We start from the raw sequence: 25,470 nt of genomic DNA, 5'->3' as shown, positions 1-25,470 counted from the left end.
AAAAAGAAAAGGATATCTTCTCTAACTACTTCTATTCAACACTGTGCTATAGGTTCTCATCAGAGCAATTAGGCAAGAAATAAGATAGACTCCAGATTAGAAAGGGAGAAGTTAAGCTATCTTTATTTGCTCATGAAATAATCTTATATATAGAAAATCCCAAGGAACCCACTAAAAAATTATTAGAATTAATAAATGAGTTCAGCAAGGTTTCAAGATACAAGATCAATATACAAAAGTTAATTATATTTTTATACACTTGTAATAAATGATCCAAAAATGAAATTAGTAAAAAAGAACTCTATCTACAATAGCATTAAAAAAGAATCAAATACACAGAAAGAAATCTAACAAAATAAGTGTAAAACTGATATTCTAAAAACTACAAAACATTATTGAAAGAAATTACAGAAGCCCTAAATAATTGGAAAGGTATCTTGCATTCCTGGATTGAAAAACAATATTGCTAATATGGCAATACTCTCCAAACTGATCTACAAATTCAATGCAATCAAAAGAAAATCCCAGCTTATTTCTTTGTATAAATTGATGAACGGATTCTGAAATTCATATGGAATTGCAAGGAGCTCAATAGCCAAAGTAAACCAGGAAAAGAACAATTAGGAAGACTCACATTTTCTAATTTCAAAACATACTACAAAACAATGGTAATCCAGACAGGGTGGTACTGGCACAATACATATAGATCAGTGGAATAGAACTGAGAATTCAAAAATAAATCCATGTGCCTGTGGTCAGCTGATTTTCACCAAGTGTTTCAAAACCATTCAATAGGGAAAGAACAGTCTTTTCAACAGATGGTGCTAAGACAGCTGGATAAGCACAGGCAAAAGAATGAAGATAGACCCTGACTTCACACCATACTCAAAAATTAACTTAAAATGTATCAAAACCTAAACGTAAGAGTTTAATCTATAAAAGTCTTTGAAGAAAACATAGACTTAAATCTTCATGACCTTAGGTTAGGCAGTAGCTTCTTAGATACGACATCAAAAGTACAAACAACAAAAGAAAAGAATAGATAAACTGGACATCATCAAGGAGTCTAGAATAACTAAATCCTGGACTACAGCCTTCTGACAGCCCTGAGACAGAGGACCCAGTTAAGCTGCACTAGGAATCCTGACCCAGATGACAAATATTTGTTTTCTTAAGACGTTTTAAAAGAAATGGGCAAAGGATCTGAATAGACGTTCATCAAAGGAGGATATACAAATGGGCAATAAGCACAGAAAAGATGTCCAACATCCTTAGCCATCAGGGAAATGTAAATCAAAACCACAATGAGACTACTTCTCACCCACTAGGATGACTATAATAATTTTAAAAAATAGATAATCACAAGTTTGGAGAGGATACAGAAAAGTGGAACTTCATATACTGCTACTGGAAATATAAAATAGTGCAACCACTTTAGAAAACAGTCTGGCAGCTCCTCAAAGAGTTAAATACAGGGTTACCATATGACTCAGCAATTCCATTTCCAGGTATGTATTCAAGAGAAATAAAGACAAATGTTCACACAAAACCTTGTACACAAATGTCCATACAGCATAATTCATGATAGCCCAAATTGGAAACAACCAAAAAGCTTATCAATAGATAAATGGATAAACAAAATGTGATATATTCATATAATGGAATACAATTCAGCTACATGGATGAACCTTAAAAATATTATGCTAAGTGAAAGAAGCCCACCACCAACGACCCCATATAATATATGATTATGTTTGTATGAAATGTCCAGAAGAGGCAAATCTATAGAGACAGAAAGTAGGTTAATGGTTGTCTGGGGCTGGGAAGAGGAAACTGGGGAGGAGGGCAATGGGAGTGACTACTAAAAAATCTCTTACTTTTGGGGATGATGAAAAAGCTCTAAAATTAATTGTGGTGATGGTTATACAACTCTGTGACTATTTGAAAAACTACTGAACTGCATACTTTAAATGTGTAAATTGTATGGTGTGTGAATTCTCTCTCAATAAAGCTCTTATAAAAAAATAAACAAAGAAGACTTACCATCCCTACATGCAAGGAATTTACATTAGATAGAAGAAAAACACATCCAGTTGTTCTAAAATATAGGAGAGAGGGAATAGTGGAGATTGTATCATCAAGAACAAAGAGAGACACGATCTAAGCTAACAAAATATGGGACCAAGATGTTATTTTAAAGATTCACAAAAACAACATAGATATGAACAAGTGATTCTTGGGGATGAACCTTAGAGGCATAGAAGGAATTCTTATGTAAAAGAAATGCAAGACTAGAGAGTGTCATACAGAGTGAAAAAAGTCAGAAAGAGAAAAGCAAATATCGTATAATAACACATATATGTGGAATCTAGAAAAACGGTATAGATGATCTTATCTGCACAGCAAAAATAGACAGACGCAGAGAACAAATGTATAGATACCAAGGGGAAAAGGGATGGGGTGGGAGGAATTGGGAGACTAGGATTGACACATAAACATTATTGGTACTATGTATAAAATAGACAATTGATGGGAACATACTGTATAGCACAGGGAACTCTACCTAATGCCCTGTGGTAACCTCAATGGGAGGGAGGTCCAAACAGGAGGGGAGATCTGTATATGTATGGCTGGTTCATTTTGTTGTGCAGTGGAGGCCAACACAACAGAGTAAAGTGTAAACACAACCATACACCAATAAAAATTAAAAAAAAAAAAAAAAGAAATGCAAGAACATTCCAGAGAGATGTAAAGCTATAAGGAAAGACAGCTTCTGATTCAGAGTTCGACTAAGACCTTTGCTGGCTTTTTCTTTCATTGGTTTTCAAGCACAACAGCACACACTTCAATTATACAACCATACTTTTTATTCAAGTGACTTGGAAATAATCAGAAGATCATTATACTTGAACACAGGTGACATAAACCCACCCACACACACATACACAAGCAAACATATCATTTCTTTTCTGTGGTGAATGATTTTTCTATAAGCAACGTCAGGTATAAATACTGTATGAGAGGCACTAGAAATGAAGACCTGACAGCCAAAGACTTAACCCACAAAGATCCTTTAATCTAGTCAAGAAGAGAGACAAGAAAGCCTATAATTCAGCGTTCTATGATCAATAACATGTGACTACTACGTAGACCCAGAGCACAGAATCTGAACTGGAGTGGATCAGGGAATCCCCCTAAGGACCACGCTTGAGAGGACCACTGTGGGATGGACGGGTGAGTGTTCGCCAGGAGGATGAAGGATGAGCAGAGCCTGCTGTAGTACATTTAAGGAACTACTTCTAAGTCAGTTTGACTGTCATGGGCAGTGTATTTGGGGGTACGGGATACACTAAAGGAAAGATAAGCCAAGGACAGAATATAAAGCCAAGAATAGTGTGGAAACACTTCCTTAAATAATCACAGCCAGGTGCAGGAGGAAAGAATTCATATACCTAGGTTCTAGCATCAGAATGTCCCCTAATCAAACATGGATCTGTAAGGCCTTTTGATCTCAATTTCCTTATATCTAAAATGAGTACTCAAACTGATTACAAGATTTCTTCAGCCTTACAAATTTAGGATCCTGCACATTTGCAGACAGGCCTCCGGCACAGACCTTTAAAACAGAACATTGTATTTATTAGAAGCACACCATTAAAACAACCACCACCACAACAATACCCTTTCACTTATAAAATAAGTTAAACAAGAATGCAGAATGATTTGAAAACAAAACTGATACTTTCAAGAAACTTAGTTTATTCCTTTTCCTCTTCCCCGCCCCCCGCCCCCACGCTCTGCAAGATATCTTGCCAAGCCTGCTAACCTCTGATGCAGAAATACAGGAGGCCTTTGCTCCTGCAGCACTCTGCTTCAAGTATCAGGGAATGACCCTCTGCCGGACTTTTATGTCCCCATGGAGCCAAGCTCAAACCACAAGCAGAACCAAGCAGAATAGCACGGTAGAACGCTATTGCACTGATGTTAGGCATGGAACTGCCAGGTCAGATCCCATGTTTGAACAGCTGTGTCACGGTTGGAAAAATCACCCTCTCTTTCCCAGCCTGACTGTAGAACTATATAACTATACCTATGACGCATATGTATGTATATGTATACACCCATGCATGTATATGTCTATATTTATATCAACTGTATCTTTTTAGTCTGTAATTCTGATATTTTGATATCTTGGGGGTCCGTGCTGACCCTTCAGGGCTGCCTCATGCAGGGCTAGCAAACAACTGCTCTACGAGTGCATCTTTCATTCAAATTGACCAATCCAGAGCCCATCCTCCTAACCACTTCCTCTATCCAGCTCTTACGTTCCAGGCCACTCTCCACCTGCCCTAACCACCCCAATACCAGGTACTAGTCAACTAAGGACAGCTCCTACACTCCAAAGCCTGCTGAAATTATTCCAACCTGCTTACCTTGTCTCACCTGCCCATTCCCTCCTGCAGAAACCACAATAAAGGCTGTGGCCACAATCTCTCCTCTCCCTCTGCCTCTGGATTGACCTCAACACTTCTTCAGGTGCCCTCTTCTCACTCCATGCTTTCGGATAGGATAACACAAATTTAAACACATCAATTCTCCCCCAAACTAATCTACAAATTTCAAGCAAGCCCAATAAAAATTTAACTTGGATGATTTTTATATACTTGGTAAACCTTAAATGTATATAGACTAAAATTAGCTAAAGTAACCTTAAAAATATTAAAGGGAATATGCTTATTCTTATCAGATATTAAGACATGCAGCAAGACCATAGTAATAAAAATAGTGTTTTACTGGTGTAATAACAGGCAAATTGAATAATGGAAGATAATAAATAGCCCTGAGACAGACTCATTAATATATGAGATCTAAATATATAATAAAGTTGACACAACTAATTATGGGAAAACGACACTTTTTTAGTAGATGGTGTGAGCAAATACTGGTTCCTTTTAGCATGAAAAATGAATCCATATCCTATCTAACACAACAAAAACTTGTGAATTCTAGAATGATTAGAGACATAAATGGGAAAAATAAAACCGTAAATTTAATGGGATTCCCCCCACCCATGTTTAAAATCAATTAAAAAAATTGATACCTGGAACATAAATTTATCCCCTGCCAATCAACACTACCCCCCCCAAAACAAAACTAGATAAAAGATACAAACAGGCAGTTTACAGAAAACAATAAAAGCAAACAAATACATGATAAGATAGTCAAAATCATTCCTAAACAGAGATTTGCACATTAAAACACAAGGAGATAGTACAATGCACTTATTAGACTAGCTAATTGCAGCTTTCTAGCCCATATTATTTCTCCATCTTTTAGAGGTACACAGTTTTCTTTATTAAAGTCCATCATTAATAAACTGCATTTTAAGCAGAGCTCAGAGTAAGCTTTCTTAGAAATTTATTATGAAATCATTTCCTTTTCTAAATAAGTTCCCCCTCATTAAACAAAGTTATTAAAGTCTCGATAGAAATGCCTTGGTATAACCATTGGAACTGATTACATGGGCTGTTACTCTGTTCATCACAGTGATGCAAAAAAGGCTGTGCCTAAATAGACATTTCTCCAAAGAAGATATACAGATTGCCAACAAACACATGAAAGGATGTTCAACATCACTAATCATTAGAGAAATGCAAATCAAAACTACAGTGAGGTATCACCTCACACCTGTCAGAATGGCCATCATCAAAAAATCTACAAACAATAAATGCTGGAGAGGGTGTGGAGAAAAGGGAACCCTCTTGCATTGTTGGTGGGAATGTAAATTGATACAGCCACTATGGAGAACAGTATGGAGGTTCCTTAAAAAACGAATAGAACTACCATACGACCCAGCAATCCCACTACTGGGCATATACCCTGAGAAAACCATAATTCAAAAAGAGTCATGAACCACAATGTTCATCGCAGCTCTATTTACAATAGCCAGGACATGGAAGCAACCAAAGTGTCCATCAACACATGGATAAAGAAGATATGGCATATATATACAATGGAATATTACTCAGCCATAAAAAGAAACGAAATTGAGGTATTTGTAGTGAGGTGGATGGACCTAGAGACTGTCATACAGAGTGAAGTAAGTTAGAAAGAGAAAAACAAATACTGTATGCTAACACATATATATGGAATCTAAAAAAAAAAAAAACAAAAAAACAATTGGTTCTGAAGAACCTAGGGGTAGGATAGGAATAAAGACGCCGATGTAGAGAATGGATTTGAGGACATGGGGAGGGGGAAGGGTAAGCTGGGACGAAGTGAGAGAGTGGCATGGACATACATACACTACCAAATGTAAAATAGATGGCTAGTGGGAAGCAGCCGCATAGCACAGGGAGATCAGCTCGGTGCTTTGTGACCACCTAGAGGGGTGGGATAGGGAGGGTGGGAGGGAGGGAGATGCAAGAGGGAGGAGATTTGGGGATATATGTATATGTATAGCTGATTCACTTTGTTATAAAGCAGAAACTAACACACCATTGTAAAGCAGTTATACTTTAATAAAGATGTTAAAAAAAAAAAAAAAGGCTGTGCTATTTGGCTGCATTTTATGCAACAAGTTAAGGTTCGGTTTGGTGAATCCCATCACATCTTCTTTATTTCCAGCCACACATTAACCTTCCATGAACTTTAACCACTGAAGGTTCACATTATAAGGACTAGTGGACAGAGTTTAACTCAATGCATCCCATTCAATTATTTACTTAATCATTCATTCATTCACTCTTTACTTTATTAACAAATATTGATTGAGGTCCATTCTTAAGCACTGGTTTACATTTTGAGAGTTCAGAATGTGCCTGTCCTCTAGAAGCTTAAAATCCAACATGATTCAAGACTTGGCTCCATGTTTATAAATTGTCACTTAAAACCTGTTTGAGACTGGATCTTCTCATCTATGTAACTGAAATAAAAATTCCCACCTCACATGGTGATTGTGAGAATTAAACCATGCTGTGTATATACCGTGCTTATTCCAAAACCAAAATTTTTCTGCATATCAACTATCTTACCTTTTATCATTCCACTATCTGAAGGCAAACGGCACAGAAAGAAATAGTCTTCCTTTTTGCCTTGGAGGAGTTAAAAGGCTCTTATTCCATTGTGGAACTTGTAAATTCATGGCTTCTTTGAAAGAGTCTGCATTTTCACTCTGCAAAACCTTACCTGCAGTGTATATTCTATAAGATTCTTCTTTATGAGTAGCCCCCAAATAGTACAGGATTGTTCAAGAAAAGAATTCTACTTCATTTCAACAATCTCATTATCACCTATTTTGTCACACACAGGCACACACACACATACACACTCAACTTGGCATTGCAAAATCCATACATCTAAAAATCATCTTTGGGACTTCCCTGGTGGTGCAGTGGTTAAGAATCTGCCTGCCAATGCAGGGGACACGGATTCGAGCCCTGGTCCAGGAAGATCCCACATGCCGCGGAGCAACTAAGCCTGTGCGCCACAGCTCCTGAGCCTGCGCTCTAGAGCCCCCGAGCCACAACTACTGAGCCTTTGTGCCACAACTACTGAAGCCCGCGTGCCTAGAGCCCATGCTCCGCAATAGGAGAAGCCACCTCAATGAGAAGCCCACGCACCACAACGAAGAGTAGCCCCCGCTCGCTGCAACTAGAGAAAGCCTGTGCGCAGCAACGATGACCCAACGCAGCCAAAAATAAATAAATATAATTAATTAATTAATTAATTAAAAATAAATATTCTTTAAAAAAAATCATCCTTACCAGTGTGTGTATGAGGTGTGTAGCCTCTGTTGGGAAGAAGAACCCTAAGTACTTATTTGGTTGTCAACAGAGGGAAGAATGAATGTGAACACTGGCCAGTTTCCTGGTCTCCTCCACAGGCCAATAGTCTTTCAGTGAATACCACAAAAGGAACGCATAGGTGATTAAACACCAGGCTTCACACTCAGAGGATCCTGAGCTCTTGTAGTGTGATTATTTTCCCAGAAGCCCCGTAAAACAGTTTGACTCACGTTTTCCATTTTACAGGTGTTATTTCCTCCAGTTGGATACAGTAACTTCTGTCCCTTCAGCCAAATGTTTGGGTGTCCAGATGACTTCAGGTGGAGAAGAAAGCCAAGTTGTTATTGAACATACCATTTTAATGGGGGGAACACCTTGGAAAGTACTACTGCAGATTCCTTTTAGAGAGAGTAGGTAGAACTTGGCCAATTAACAAAGGCAAACAAAAGTTGCAAAGACTGAGGGAGATAGATCTAAAGTGTCTGGAAAGAGGACGTATTCTGATGAAGTTAAGAACAATTTAATTAGCGAAGTGTTGAAGTGAAAAAACTGAGTCAAAGATGATGTGTCAGTGGTGCTAGAACCCACCAAACCACTCATACAGTGGTTGAATGTACGCAGGTAAACAATCAACTGACTCTTCTATGCATTTGGTCTGCTGGTTTTGGTTTCAGTTTTTCAGGACTGGTCCAATTATAAATGTATGGGAACATCGAACTATGCAACTACAAAGAGAAATATAATTCTGGGGCTATAAAAAGTTGAAATTCCCTTTGAATGCTGATTAAGTTAAAAAATAACTCTGAGAATAGGTAATGCAAGAGTACAAATAAGTAATGTTTCTTTTTTAAATTGTGTCAAAGATGTTTAATTTTTTTATTGCTTTTAGCACATTGTAATGTATGGAATGGAGATCATTTAAAACACTCTTTGAAATGTTTTTGTTTTTTATACCACATAAATATCTGTGTAGTCAACTGACATCTTTTTGCTGTTTAAATTAGATTTTAAGTATAGAGAGCTGAACTTATCATCCTAAACACAATGACCTTATTTATCTCCACAGGTGACACTGGAGTTTAATTTACCTGTTTCCCCAATTCTCTGGTGCCCAGTCCCATTCTCTAGTCCATAGACACTCAATATAAAGCTTTCAATATCTGCCCGTAAATATTAGTATATTCTCATAAAATTCCCGCTGTTGTTTTACATATGTGTTTCAATTTACATAAATGATATAAGATTGTAACTCATCTTTTTCTAACTCTAACACTCTTGTGAGGATTTATCTGTGTGGCTGTGGACATCTAGTTTGTGTTTCTTACTGGAGCCCATAGTTTCTTAGTGTGCATCTATCACTTATGTGTTTCCTTAGGGATTAACCTTGGTTGCCTTCAGTTCCCTGCCACCAAAAATAACACTCAAAAACATGCTTGTACATGGTCCCTTATGAACATTTATAAGAATTGTTCTGGACACATCTCAAGATAATAAAAGCTATTTATGACAAACCCACAGCCAGTATAATACTCAATGGTGAAAAGCTGAAAGCCTTCCCACTAAAATCTGAAACAAGACAAGGATGCCCACTCTCATCACTTCTATTCAACATGGTATTGGAAGCCCTAGCCACAGCAATCTGACAAGAAATAAAAGGTATCCAAATCGGAAGGGAAGAGGTAAAATTGTCATTATATGCAGATAACATGTTACTATGGATAGAAAACCCTAAAGACTCCACACAAAAACTACTAGAACTGATAAACGAATTCAGCAAGGTAGCAGGATACAAGTTTAACATACAGAAATTGGTTGCATTTCTTTACACCAACAATGAAATATCAGAAAAGGAATGTAAACAAACAATTCCTTTTAAAATTGCATCAAAAAAATATAAAATACTTAAGAATAAACCTCACCAAGGTGGTGAAAGAGTTATATTCTGAGAACTATAAAACATTAATAAAGGAAAGTGAAGATGATTCAAAGTAATTGAAAGATATCCCATGTTCTGGGATAGGAAGAATTAATATTATTAAAATGGCCACACTACCCAAAGCAATCTACAGATTTAATGCAATCCCTATCAAATCACCCATGACATTTTTCACAGAACTAGAACAAATAATCCTAAAATTTATATGGAACCATAAAAGACCCAGAATTGCCAAAGCAATCCTGAGGAAAAAGAACAAAGCAGGAGACATAACCCTCCCAGGCTTCAGACAATACTACAAAGTAACAATAATCAAAACAGCATGGTATTGGCACAAAAACAGACATATGGATCAATGGAACAGAATAGAGAGCCCAGAAATAAACATAAACCCCACACCTACAGTCAATCTTCAACAAAGGAGGCAAGAATATACAATGGAAAAAGACAGTCTCTTCAGCAAGTGGTGTTGGGAAGCTGGACAGCTGCATGTAAATCAATGAAGGCAGAACACACCCCCACACCATACACAAAAATAAACTCAAAATGGTTTAAAGACTTAATAAGACATGACACCATAAAACTCCTAGAAGAGAACATAGGCAAAACATTTTCTGACATAAATCATATCAATGTTTTCTTAGGTCAGTCACCTAAGGCAGTAGACATAAAAGCAAAAATAAACAAATGGGACTTAATCAAACTTACAAGCTTTTGTAGAGCAAAGGTAACAATAAACAAAACAAAAAGGCAGACTACAGACTGGGAGAAACTATTTGCAAATGATGTGACTGACAAAGGCTTAATTTTCAAAATATATCAACAGCTCATACAACTCAACTACAAAATAAAAAACCAAACAACCCAATTGAAAGATGGGCAGAAGACCTAAATAGACATTTCTCTAAAGAAGACACACAGAAGGCACATGAAAAGATGCTCAGCATCGCTAATTATTGGAGAAATGCAAGTCAAAACTACAATAAGGTACCACCTCACACCAGTCAGAATAGCCATCGTTAAAAAGTCTACAAGTAACAATGCTGGAGAGGGTGTGGAGAAGAGGGAACCCTCCTATACTGTTGGTGGGAATGTAAGTTGGTGCAGCCACTATGGAAAACAGTATTGAGGTTCCTCAAAAATTAAAAACAGAATTGACATATAATCCAGTAGTCTTACTCCTCAGCATATACCTGGACAAAACTATAATTCAAAAAGAGACATGTACCTGTATGTTCATAGCAGCACTATTCACAATAGCCAAGACATGAAAACAACCTAAATGTCCATCAACGGATGAATGGATAAAGAGATATGGTACATATATATAATGGAATACTACTCAGCCATAAAAAAGAATGGAATAATGCCATTTGCAGCAATATGGATGGACTTAGAGATTATCATATTAAATGAAGTAAGTGAGAAAGAGAAAGACAAATACCATATATCACTTATATGTGGAATCTAAAATATGACACAAATGAACCTATCTATAAAACAAAAACAGACTCACAGACATAGAGAACAGACTTGTGGCTGTCAAGAGGGAGGGCGAGGTGGAGTAGGGGAGGGATGGACTGGGAGTTTGGGGTTAGCAGATGCAAACTATTATATATAGAATGGATAAAAAACAAGGTCCTACTGTATCGCACAGGGAACCATATTCAATATCCTGTGATAAACCATAATGGAAAGGAATATAAAAAAGTATGTATAACTGAATCACTTTGCTCTACAGCAGCAAAAATTAATAGAACTTAACACTCTGAATCAAATATACTTCAATTAAAAAAAAGAATTATTCTGGAATATATAGGATTGGGTTGATTGGGTCAAAAGGAAAAGAAATACTTGTTTTAGCTAATTATTGCCTACCTGCTTCTCAAAATGATTGTTCCTATTTACTCTTCATCAACTGTACATAAAAATTCTTGTCCTCTCAAAGTTCTGACAGCAATTGACTGTCCCAACATTTCCATTTTTTGCCATTCTAATGGGTATAAAGTAGTATCTCATTGTGTTAGCACTATTATGTCCAGTGAGCTCAAGCACATTTTTATATATTCTTCAGACATTTAGACTTCAGTTTCTATAAATTGTCTGGTCACTTTGCCCATTTTCTTAATGGCTCCCTGCTTCAGCCTGTCAATTTAAATTATATTTTGGATATTAATTCTTTCTTAATTTTAACATTAAAAATATCTTCTCCTAACATGTCACCCATTTGGTAACATTACCTAAGATATTCTTCTCAAATATAGATCCAGAAACGTGTGTAATCATTCCACACATTTATGGCTCATACATTGGAATCTTAATTTGATTTTCACCACTTTTAAGTCATTTGGGTATTTCATACAAGGTCTATCAGATATACAGTTTATATTTATGTGATAATAGCTAATATTTAGAAACATTTATGATTTTCCAGGTAATTTTAAAAGCATTTCACATGTACCAGCATATTTATATCTCCAAACAACCTCCAAACAAATGAGATAACTTTTATTATTCCCATTTGACAAGAGAAAATTGAAGCATCCAGAGATTAAATAATTTGTCCCAAATTAGCCTGAAAGTGAGAGATTTTAGATTTGAACCCATGTTATCTGTGCTTCACAACCCATGCTTTTATATTTAGTTTTTTAATACCAGTGCAGTACATCCTTTCAAGTTAACAATACTGCCTTCCTTCTTCCCTCCCTCCCTCCTACCCTCCTTCCCTCCCTTACTTTAATTTCTTTCCTCCTTTCTTTCTTTGTTTTTCTACAAATACTTAAACCCTGACTATGTACTGGATATAAATTATTAGTTGTGAGCACACGGTTGTTACTTAAGTCTGGGTGACGTCACCAAGAAACAGGGCAGGGGGAACCAAGGACTGAGCCCTGGGGCACTCAACATGAAGATGGGGCCAAAGAGCAAAAATGTCTTTGCACAGCCTTCTCCCTGCCCTCCTTACCCCGGTTCCAGGTCCCCTTGGCCCTGAGTGTCCTCCCATCTTGAGGCCCCACAGAATCTCAGTACGTATTACACATTCCTCCAGAAAAATGAATCCACTGGCAGGCACCCAGGAACACAGACTCATACATGAGGCTCCCCCAGCCGGCTGGACTTTCTCCAATTGTGGTCATAGGTAGCCACAGAGACAGGCATAAACGCAGGTCCTGGAGACTGGACCAAAGGCATGGTGGGTTGGGAGGGTAGAACCACAGGCATCCTGTACAGGCGCCAACCAGTGACCTCTATTCAAACAGTGCCAAAGGAAAAAAAAAAAAAAAAGGAGCATCATAAAAAGCAGAATGATCCTTTTCTCTCCCTGCACCCTATCTTGTCCCACAGAAATGCATGGCTGATTTTCCAGGAGTCTAAGATTCTTAGTTCATCACTAGATAACACTAATAGTTACAGCTACCACTTCACGTGGAAGCCAGAAAATAATAAGTTATAGGCATCCTACACTCATTATCTTTCAGTTTTATCACATGAAAGGTAGGTGTGATTATTTCTGATTCAGAAATGTTAAGTAATGTACCCCAGGATTACATGCCTAGTAAGCAGCAGAATCAGCACCGAGCCTCAGACTTCCCTGATGTCAATACTCATGCTTTTCCTCCTTAAACACAGCACTATTGACAATAATGCTAACAATAAAGCATACTTGTGAGTATTTAATATGTATTGGGCACAGTGTCAAGGGATTTCCACAAATTTTCTCGGTTATTGTGACAACAATCTTAACTGGATCAATTCTTTCCTCCACGACTTTTAAATAATGACTATTTTCGTAAACAGAGGACAGAACTAAGACTAAGATACCTAAGCAACTAGCCCAAGTTCTTAGAAGTAGTAAGGTCCAGAGATGGAATCTGAAATCAGATATATGTGACCCTGGACCCCCCAACTCTTGACTCTCTTCTCTCCCTAATGTAGATAGTCTTTGCCGTCTCTGTGGTTCATCCTTAGGGATAAACTTTGACATACTTCCTAACACCAATTGAAAGCAGTGTGTTTCTCAAGGCTCAGACAACATTTAAGATGCAATAGGAACTTGAATTAGCAAATGAATAAGTATGGTTTTGCCTTCAGAGAACTGTTAAGATTTATCTCTGCAGAGAAAGACAAATATATGATATCACTTATATGTGCAATCTTAAAAATGATACAAAGGAACTTATTTACAAAACAGAAATAGACTCACAGACATAGAAAACAAATGTGTGGTTACCAAAGGGGATGGTGGTGGGGCGGAGATAAGTTAGGAGTTTGGAATTAACAGATACACACCACTATATATAAAATAGGCAAACAACAAGGACCTACTGTATAGCACAGGAACTCTACTCAATATCTTGTAATAACTTGTAATGGAAAAGAATTACATATATATAATATATATATTTTATATATATGTATAACTGAATCACTTTGCTTTACACTTGAAACTATATATATATGTAACGGAATCACTTTGCTCTACACTTGAAACTAACACAACATTGTAAATTAACTATACTTCAATAAAAAATAAAATAAATTTGAAAAAGATTTCTCTCTGAAGCTGTATGAGGCTGTAAACTCCTTGTCTGGTTTCTCTTTGTATACCCTCAAGATGCCTGGATTTGTGTTAGCACATAAAAGTTAATAAATAAATATTCTTATGGAAGAAAAGAAGGAAGAATTGGTTAACTAAAATGCTCAAATCTTAAGGACAACTTCCAACCATACTAAGAGGAAGGAGAAGCTGGAGGAGAGTCTCCACCTTGGATAATGACCACAGCCCTCAGTTTAGTAGAAGCTAGTTAAAATGAGAGGTTAAAAGGATGACCACTATGATCTAAACCTCCAGTTCCACCCAGAATTGATGACTTTCTAGAGAAGGAGGAAGAGTCAGTATAGCAGTTCTTGGGCTTCTCAGATAGAGTCCTTGGAGCCAGGCCAAGCCAATAAAAGATGGATGGGGGACACATGCTATTTATAATGTGGTCCATGTGGAAGCCTCAATTCCTAGAAATGCATATTGAATCACTAGAAATTCTAAGACTTCAGGTGACGCTGTGAAACCAATTAATATGCCACAGACTCACACTCACATGTGTGTACACACATGTGCATGCACACACATACACATGTGGAAGCCACATTTCCTGTCAGAAAGATGAACTCTTCCCAGTTTCCCTCTTGTATTAACCATGGGTTTTATTTTTTGTATTCTGATGCTTTGACATCTGGGGTCTTGCTGATCCTGGAAGGATTGTTCCTCCAGGAATTGCCAGTTCCTGGAGATGGTAAACAACTCGCCCACGAGCATGACTTTCCACCATGAGCCAACCAGTCCAGAGCCATATCCCCAACCACATGCCTTACTGGGCCCTCACAGCCCCACCACCATCTACCTACCCTCATCACTCCAAGGCCAGGTACCAGACAACCAGGGATAGCTTACACCCCAGAGCTCACTGAAACTATTTAAACTAGCCAATCCGAAGTCTGCTCACCCTGTCTTGCCTGTTTCTTTTTATGGAAACCACAAAATGAAAACGTTTGTCCACAGTTTCCCTCTCTCCCTCTGCCCCCTGACCATCCCTGGTGTTTCCCCAAATGGCCTATGCCATGCTCCTTTCTCTTGGGATCTGTGAGTATAACAAACTCTCTTTTCAATGAGTTATCTCTTGATCTGTTGGCCTCATCACACATAAACAATAATTTTAAAAATGTATATTAAAATATCTCTGGACATATTCTTTCCAACCTTAATTTCCTAACAAGAATGCAAGGACTGGCATCATTAAAGAAGGAAACATCTTCCAAGATGTGCAAGAATATTAGCAAAGGCAGAGTAGAACACTTACTCTTACCTTGGGACAATAAGATGCTGTAAGGAGACACAAGTCAGGGGTCATTCCCACAGAATGAAGGGGAAGGTATAACAATGGTAAAAGCTCCCCTGCCATCGTCCCCCTGAATACGAAGGCCTCGTGACTTCAAGGTCCTTGGCACCTTCTGTGGCATTTATGACTCCATCACTGATTTAGGTTTGCAAGATTATAGGAGGTATCCCCAAGTTTCTTGCTCCATTGCTTTGAGAACTAACTGGCTAAGCTTTCTTCAGGATGAGTAGCAATATAAGTAAGACTTCTAGGTAATTATGCTTTATCTATTGAAGATAATGTTTTGCCAATTTAGAAAACAATTTAGTCATGAATCGCTAAGTACTTTTAGCAAAGTTTAAAGAAAGAACAATACCTAGGTACGAATTAAAAGGCTTCTGGACTACTATGCAATTATTGTCAATAACTGCTTCATCTAACTGGAATGTTTCCAAGAGTCAATATAAAACAGCCCTGACACTTTTTTGTTGGAATTAGTGGGTCACCAGGACCTTGCTTTCTCAACAGATGGAGTGTCAAAAGGTGTAAACATCTGAGCGTGTTGATTAAACCATGAGCTCTAGCCTTACCCAGACATGGGGTTGACTAGTGGCACTGTCACTTACTATCTGTATGATCTTGGGTGACATACTTAACCTTTCTCAACCTCAAGTTCCTTACCTATAAAATGAGGATAAAAATAGTACCAACTTCAATGCATTGTTATAAGAATTAAACAAGTTAATATATGTGCTCAGCACATTGTCTGGCTCAGTCATTGGCCCCGTAAATGTTGGCTTTCAGTAGATATCACAGACAACCTGCTGGAAGTGCTAAAGAAATGAGCAATTGATATATCATACATGTTCTTCATTATTTTCAAGTTACTTTCTTCTCATTTGGGGTTTTATTCTTAGTAGGACACTCTTATATTTCTTGTATTTCTATTCTTGTATTTCTAAATATTCTTATTCTATTTCCTACTCAAGAGAAGTTTGACTCAAGCAGAATGATGTACTACAATCTCACATATGTCAGGAGGAGAATTCATAACGTCCCTACATGCGTTTAAAGTCCCATTAAGTTCTTTCACAAAATGGAAGTAAATTTGTCTACCTGCTCACTTCCTTCTTAATGCTTCACTTTTGAACCTCAAGTTTAAATGTAATTTAATTTGTACTGATTATAAATGTAATCTTAAGATCACTCAAATCATTGAAAGCAAGTTTCTTAAACAGTTCTGTCTCACCCTCCACCTTTGGAACACCACAAATCATTAAACAGAACAGTTTTCAAACAGACATGCACTGTGGTTTTCTTACATCTTTCTCCAAAGCCTTAGAAAATTACTATTAGTGTCATTCAAGTTGGGAAACTTAGTCATATTTTCTAAACCTTATGGATATGTCCCAGAATGGGAAAGGACGGAGGATAAGTCTTCAACAGCTGGGAGAGGTTTTGTGGATTTCATAGTGGTTGGGAACTCCTAACAAGGAAATATTACACATGGCCTTTGGCAGGAACATATTATAAAATCCAGAGCCTTTTGTTATGGGCTGAGTATTATTCATAATTGTTATTTGATTTGGTCTTCTTCCCGTCTTCTCTTTAGCAGAAGGCTTTTCGCCTTGAAAAATTACAACATTTAAAGGTGCCCCATGTCTCTGATTATATGCTACATAACCTGACAAATATTACTCAAAAAAAAAAAAAAAAAGCCCATGAGGGAAGTAAAATTTGCAGTAGCAGATGACATTTTTACCAACTAACAGCCAGTTTTTTACTGAGGTAGGTACCTACCCTCAATCAAGTAATGCCAGGAAATGTCCATCATTCCCAGCATATCTCATTCATTCAAATGACATTCATTCATGCCCCGAGCATCCTGATAACTCCAGGAAAGCATCCAAATTCATCTGTGTCTGGCTCCTGCTTGTGTGGTCAGCTCCATCTCACACTGCTTCTCTGCCCTACAAACCCTAAACTCCAGGCATTTACGGTTTTAATGTTTGCAGCTTCTGCAGGTGACAAGTAATCCCAAGCAGCTGATGACACGTCATAATAGGTAAATTTATTGATGCACTGATTTTCATGACACATGCTTCATGTTGGTGACCATAAGGGAATCATTTGGCTGCTGAGTTAGACTAACTGGCTGCCCAGCATATGCCTTTCAGTAGCGCTTTGCCATTTTTCTCTTTATTCCTTTGTATACTCTGCATGGGGTGTATCAATTACATATTGCCACAAAAATGCTGTTCTACAAACAACCACAAACCTTAGTGGCCTAGGACAATAAACATTTGTTTTGCTCCTGTGTCTGTGGGGTTCAGAGGCTGGGGAATGAGCCCTGGTTAATTTCACCTGGGCTTGCACGTAACAGACATGGGTTTCCTGGTAGCACTGTTGCTCTGGTCTAGGCTGTTAGCTGGTCTAGTATGGCCTCAACCAGAACAACCAAAGCAACTTGGTTCTGCTCCACTTGTCCTTCCATCCTCCTGAGGGCTAATCCATGTATGTTCTCATAACAATGCAGAGCTACAAAAGCAACCCAAGATCAACCGTGCAAGCAATTTCAAGCCTGTACTTGAATTATGCACACTAACACCCCAATGGCCAAAACAAGTCACATGGACATGCCCAGAGCCAGAGTTAGAGGCACTGCAAAGTTATAAGGCAAGTGGCAAGAACACAGGAAGAGTGAAGAATTGGAGGCATTTTTGCAATCAATATACCCCATGGAAACAATGAATTCCAGAATGGTGCTTGAGAAGACCTCCCTTCTATTCCACTTGAATTCTTGGATAAAGTATACAGTTTTTCACCTCCATGCCACTGCAATGATAGCCCTGTCCCCAACTCTTCACATTTCTACTCTACCCCGTCCAACACTGTGCCAGTCCCTGGAGGTACAAAGACAGGACAAATAAAACAGTCTCTGATTTTAGGAAGAATACAGTTTATTTGGGCAACTGACATTTACACAGTATTGCGTTGAGTAACACAAATAAAGACAGTAACATAACGCTCAGTCCACGGTAAGAAGGCGTAGAAGATTATGCTGAGATGCCTCCCATCCCTCCAACATACTTCTGAGTTTACCTGAATCTGCCGTGGACAATTCTTGGGTCTGACGGTTTCCCATCTCAAGCATCTATAGCTCTCTGCTTCTCTGTCTGAGAGCTTTCTTCCATATCAATGGAAGTTTGTACCAGTGCATGTAGATAAAACCCAGAAGCACTACGAATTTAACATCCCAATAGAAAATCCTCAGTCAGTGAGACAAGAGTCAATGGACAAATACCCCAGCTTCCCATCCCTCATTGTGATAATTCTGAGTCATGTTCTACAGAGTTCCTCAGTGAGATCCCAGCAGTGGCCCCCAGAAATAGTCACTCATAAATGTACTCTGTTTTTCTACCCTTCCCATCTCTCTTTCTCCAATCACGTATTGGGCATCTTGTGATCATCTCCCATATAAATTACTTGCCCTGAAGTCCTTATCACAGGGTCTACTTTTCAGGAGAACCCAAAGACAGGCAATAATGTTAGTTAGCTATAATTACTATGAAGCCCAATATGCAAAAGTAGAGAAATTCTCAAGGAGCATAGAAAAAGGGATGGTTCTGAACCCTTACCATTTCTTTGTTTAGACTCTACATACCTATGCTCTATGCTATTCACCTGTGAGCTTCACATACCTGAATAGGTAAAGCTGTTTCCTGAATGGTTCCTACAGTTACGTCATTTGACAGGATCGGGCAAAGGAAGGAGGTGGAGAAAACAGGCACCAAAAACAATCCTCCTTTGTCTAAATAATAGCCTGAGTAATAGCCTTTGCAGTATAATATGAGGTAGCTATATATCAATGTCCAAAATTTTTTCAACAGGGATTAATTTCTTTAGATAAGCATTGCCCTACATCCATGAGCACTTTTTGCAAAATTCAACTATAGACAAAACAAGCAGCAGTGTAGGACAGTGGAACATGTATCTTTGAAGGCAGAAGGACCTAGAATCAAGCCTTGGCCCTACTCTTCACCAGTTCTGTGGCTTTTAGCAAGCCAGTGCCTCAATTTCTTCGTCTGCAAAATGGGATTAGTAACCTCTAATTTACAGGCTTATTATCAGTATTAAATAAAATAGCAACAATAAACCTCCAGGCACTATACCTGACATATATTAGATACTCATTAAGTTTTATCCATTACTAATTCAGAGTCAGACAAACATGGGTTTGAATTTGAGTCCTACAGCTAAATGGCTAGATGACTAGAGAGCAATATGTCATCGTGATTAATAACTCAAGCTTTGAAGCCAGGTGGATTTAGGTTTAAATCTATTTACTACCATGTGCAAATTATGTGACCTCAAGCAAGTTCTTACACATTTCTGGGCCTAGTTACCCCATTTTTGCAATGGGAATAATGACATGCTGTAATTCATCTATTCTAAAATATATTTTTAATTAATCTCTGATATCAGAATACATCTTACAATTAATGGCATATCATAGTATAATTGGCAGCATTTTACTTTATGAGTGATACATAAAGAATGCCACACTTTGCAATTAACGTTGTCTTAGATACACTGAAATATGGCTTTACTTAATATGAAAGGTTGTGCACATTAAATAAGATGGTGCTTTAAAATGTTAGCTTCTAATAAATACTCAATAAAAGTAAACTATTACATAGCTTAGCTTCTTAATATCCTTTATCAGTTTTCAGCTTCTCATTTATAAAGATTCAAACAATAACACCAATCATAGGAGGGATTAAATCATCCAACACAGGACCTGCCAGGAAAGTTAAGCGTCCGGTCATTGTTGATTCTTGTGTTCATCACTGGCTTGGGTGGCAAGCCATCGAACAAGGCTATGGCCAAATTAAGAGGGAGACAAATTTGTTGGAAGGTTAAAGGGTATCTCATAGAACTGATGGGAAATGTAGAGACTCAGGCTTGGAAAATGACAGGAATTGGAGTAGCTCCAGACCCAGCATCAGGACATACAACACACTTATACTGGCTGAACACTCAGGAGAGGCCACCACCTCTAACATCAATACCATCCCCATCTCCATGGCCCCAGCCAATGTCACTGTTACTACCACTAGGATGGCACTACTGGCAATGCTGCTGTTATGATCTCATCTTGACTGGTTCATGCCTTTGGCAGCAAGACTCTCATTGGCTGACTTAGGCCACAACTTGCTTCCTGATTATGCTGGAGGACTGCTCATGTGAGCCAGCAGAGAGAACTGGGCCATGAGACCACGTTTGTGCCAGATCATATACATGATGATATAGGGGTCAGTCTCCACCAGGGATGTTTTTCAGAAAGGAATGGGATCATGAACAGCTAAAACACTAAAAGCAACAACAGCCATATCATAAATTTCCACTAGATCACTTCTTCTAAAATATGCCCTAAAACTAGGCCATTGATTCAGTTTTCTCCCAATGAGAATATCGGAAAGTTAAAAAAAATTACACAAAGATTTAGAAAGCATAGCGAAGCACCAATATGTATTCTACAAACACAGAAGTCTCTGGAAAATGTAAAGACAGCCTGTACTTCAGGAGTTAGGGTGCTGGGGAGCTACAAAGTTGAGATGAGCAGGACAGTAGGAGGTGTCAATTATGATTTCCCAAACCTCCCTAAGTCTCCTGATAGGAGACAGAACTGGAGGGAAAGGCCTCATTTGAGCCTATACAATCATGGTTTGAAGGGTTTTCTATCAAGAGAACGTAGCAAGGTAGCCGGTGGACTTGATAGAATTAAGAAACTTGTTCAAGGACCTGCCAGGAGTTCAGCCCAAGACACCTTTGCCTTGGCAAGTGTGTGTCTTTTAATTTCACCCTGACGCTAGTGCTGAACACACACACACACACACACACACACGCACGCACACACACTTAAATGGTAGGTTTCTTGGCTATCGTCCTCTATTGTAATCACTTTGAAACCTCACACCTCTCCCTGGAACCTCTTCGAAGGGAGGTAAAGATCAGAAAATTCCAGAAAGGACCATGTTATATGCCCACTTAGGCTTCTCCACGCATAGAGAAGAGGAAACAGCATCCTTCAGTGACAAGAACACAGACTTGAAAACAAAACACATCTGGCTCCAAATCCGACCTCAGCTATAGGACCTTGGGGTAGACTTCTGTTCCTCTGACTCCTGCTATACTTACAGAGAGGATACTAGCCATTTTGCAAGGATTTGATAGGACTGGAGAGAAAGCATTTTAAGTATCTAATGCATATATATACCGACGTTTCTTCCATGTACTGTAAATCGTGTAACTATCTTTTTTATTTTACGTATTTTGTTTTTGTTTTTTAGTGACCATTGGGATGCTTGAAATTAATTTATGGCACTTTCCTAACAAACGTGAAGGCCATTCTGAATCTGTTTTCCCCCTTTTTTGACTTTTATTCTTATTCTTTACTTTTGATCAACTTGTGATACCTTGCTGTATTTTAAGGATGCTTTCTTAAAACACCCCTGCAACAGTCAATACATTACCATCACTATGAGAGATCCAGAAACTTCCATGTAAATAATTAACAACTTAGAAAGGGGAAGTTGAATTGAGCACTACTGGTAGAAGTATCTTTTCATTGGGCACTGATTTAATCCATTGTTTTTAAGTTTTTGGAAACTGGACTAATATAGTAATGTCAATTACCACACATAATTATACTCAGAGACTGCAGCCAACAATTTTGGCTGGGGATGCATACTCTTTCTTCCTGGATATCTAAGAGAATAAACTTTAGGAAACCCAAGGGAGATGTTCTTTCCTCCATCAATGGGGCTTCACACGGCATTCCTCCCTCCCCTGAGACTTTCCCATCCTGAGGTCTAATCTCCCTCCCTCAAGGGGCTTTGCAAGCTGGGCAGTTGACTAGAACCTTTCAGCCTCCCTAGCAAGGGACTCAGTTTCAAACCTCTGTTACTTCTGTTCTTTCCGTGTTCCTGTTTATTGATCCCACTGAATATGTGATTTTATTGTAAACCAAATGAAAAACTTTTATAAATGAGATGTAAATAACCAAAATTCAAAAGATTTCATTGTTATTATTCCTGGTGTCATAAGTTGTCCAGCCACTTAATAGGGTGCTGTTTTTCTCTGAGTTAGAAGACACAATCACAGATATGAATGCAAAATTGAGGAAGAAAAATAAATTATAACTTTAAGTAACTTTTAGGTATAATTAACTTTAAATATTCAATATGTTTCAGACTGGGGAAAAATCGTATATTCTCTGCTGGAGAACAGGGGCCCTTGATTGATCTTCTTACATCTGGGAAAAACAACAAATTTTCTAAATAATTCTCTCATTCATTAAAAAAAAAAAAAAGAGTAGTAAAAGGGAAACAGATGCAGTGTCCTAGTTGCCAGGCACTGTATAGGCACTTCACATATGTTGTCTCATTTAAACTCCAAAACAAACCCCCCAAAAGAAGATATCTTTACAGAATGAGCAAATCGAGCCTCAGAAAGGTTAAGTGATGTGCCCATGGTCACACAGCTGGTAAGTGGAAAGCTGAGAGTTAAGCTCAGTTTAGTGTCACCTCAAAGTCCAAGCTCCTCCCCTAAGACAGGTTTGTACAGACTAATAAGTACCGCATGAAATGCAGAGAGATGCTCTAGATTTCCCCAAATCCCACAGCACAGCAGAAAATAAATGAAAAAATGCACAGACTTCCAGGCATCCACAGCAAGCAGGAAATCAGACTTTCCCAGGAGCTGGGCTTGCCAAAGAGCATTTCGTGAGGGCCTGCCTGCCAGTGTCCATTTGGGCGGTGTGTCCTCCAGACCCCACCTATCCCTCGTAAAGTCATGATTTACTAAAGGTCTAGTGTTCAGCCCCTTTATGTAGCACGGTTGGAATCCAGAATTAGGGGAGGCATTTCTCAAGCAAGAGACTGCCAGAAGCTTCCAGCCCCTGCATCTACAATTTTGTCTTTGCGATTTTTTATTGAGGTATTTCAGTGGAAAATAACCCCAGCACAGCACATTGGCAGGTTATGTGCAAGAATCTCCCGCCTGGTGCCAGGGGTGAGTGCTTACGTGTATGCATAACATTCACATTTCCAGCACAACTCAAGTGCAGTTCAATACCTGTAAGGGTTCCTTGTAACACTGAAGCTGTTGTAGGGAGAGTCAGGAGGTGTGCCTCTCTCCAGCCCAGGCACTTTATATATGTTGCTTTGAAGCTTTGGAAACTGGAAAAATCAATCACCTTTATGACTTGGGTCACTTGTGCCAGAGTCAGAGCCTTCCTGAAAGAGGCTTTTCTCACCCAGAGACAGCGTCTATGTCCCCATCCACAGCCTCCTTGCAGAATGGAAAAGTGAGGAAACAGGTCCCCAGCTTTGGACTACCACCTTCAGAGGCAGCTCCTCTTGATTCAGTTTATCTTTAGCAGCTTCTGAAGAGGGTATTGTGACCAAGGGTCTCCAGCAGCTCAGCTGGATTCTGAACCCCTGGTAATGTAACAACTCCCATCAATGATTCCTCTTACAGTGCGAAAGAACTACTTTTAACCAAGCATCCATCATACACCAGGCACTTGATTTAATTCCCACAACCCTCTGAGATGATAGTATAGGCATCTTTAGGCATGAGAAATTAAAGTGGCCAAGGGGTCAAAACCGAAGTTAAGAATGGTCCCAAGGCATTCTGATTCACAGTCCAGTATTCTTCCTGCTACATCACACTAACTTGACTCATTCACTTTCACACACTCAATCACTCTTTTATGAACTCATTTAATACATGTCATTTGTGTGCCCGTTATATGCTACATATGATGCTAAGCACTGAGGTACAGCAGTGAGCAAGACAGACTTAAGTTCTCACTGAGGCTACAAAGAACTTGGGAGAGAAATATAGTGAACAAAGAATTACAGTTGTGTAGAATGCTGAGGCAGTGCAATATTAAATTTGTGTAAACATATAGCAAAGACATACTAGTCTTGGGGGGATGAGTGGAGTCACAGAAAAATTCTCCGAATAAATGAGGCCTGAAAGATGGGTATGAGTCAACCAAGTGAAGATGAGCAGTGTGGGCAAAAGGAAACACTCCCCAGAGAAAAACGCATGTGCAAAGGCCCCCAGGCCTAAAAGAGTTTGTGCTGTTCAAGAAACTAGAAGAAGTTTAATTTGGTGGGAGTGTCTCCTGATTGCTCCAAATCACATCAACTTTCCTAATAAATGTTATCCAATAGACTCCTCATCTAACGAGAAAAAAAGAAGACGGGGATTCAGATGGGAAGTCACTTTCCTGAATGCCATTTTGTTTAGAGTGGCCTCTGTGTGAATAGCATCTAAGACCAGGGAAAAGAGTGACTTCAGGCTCAGAAAGCAGATGACAATTCCCATCAAGTCACTAGAAACGGAATGAAAATAAAGGTAAGCTCCCCACACCCCACTCCCATCTCATTTATTACCATTATTTTAGCCACCACATTGGCCCGACTATTAGTCTCCCCTTAACTCCAGAATGGATGGCATTGAAAGTTCATTCTTTGATGTGCCATATATCAGATATCCTAATGGATAGGCACCCCCGCCCCAAAACCTAAAAGGAAGTTAACTGTTTTCTGTGGATCATTCTCTACCCTCTAATATGACGTTATCTTCCTCCTGTCGTTCCTGGGTCCTAGGAAAATGATAATGCATTTGCCTTCACTTCCATTAATCCAAAACTCCACTCTAGAAGGGAATTGGTAGGAAGGAAATTAACATTTACTGGGCACCTGCTATGTAACAATCGCCATTTAATTTAATCCTATAAGGCAGATGTAATAATTCCATTTTCAGATGAGAAAAATGAGGGCTTGAAAAGTACATG

The 25,470-nt window shown here is 38.6% G+C and overlaps 1 long non-coding RNA gene across 11 annotated transcripts in view; it reads left to right on the top strand.

Annotated features, from left to right (window-relative positions):
* The window catches only part of LOC309647108, a 111,768-nt gene that overhangs the window by 20,892 nt on the left and 65,406 nt on the right, over nucleotides 1-25,470 (top strand). For 7 of the 11 annotated variants that reach the window (XR_014255798.1, XR_014255799.1, XR_014255800.1 and 4 more), the window contains exon 5: nucleotides 24,845-25,028. The exons of 3 other annotated variants lie outside the window; for them this stretch is intronic. This is a non-coding gene — a long non-coding RNA (uncharacterized lncRNA). Of the gene's footprint in view, nucleotides 1-13,659; nucleotides 20,161-24,844; nucleotides 25,029-25,470 lie in introns of those variants that run through there. One more of the 11 variants, XR_014255805.1, reaches the window with a different exon arrangement.

Source organism: Balaenoptera physalus, assembly GCF_965194825.1.
Source record: "Balaenoptera physalus genome assembly, chromosome: 17".
NCBI lineage: Eukaryota > Metazoa > Chordata > Mammalia > Artiodactyla > Balaenopteridae > Balaenoptera > Balaenoptera physalus.
This window is presented reverse-complemented; position numbering and strand designations above follow the sequence as displayed.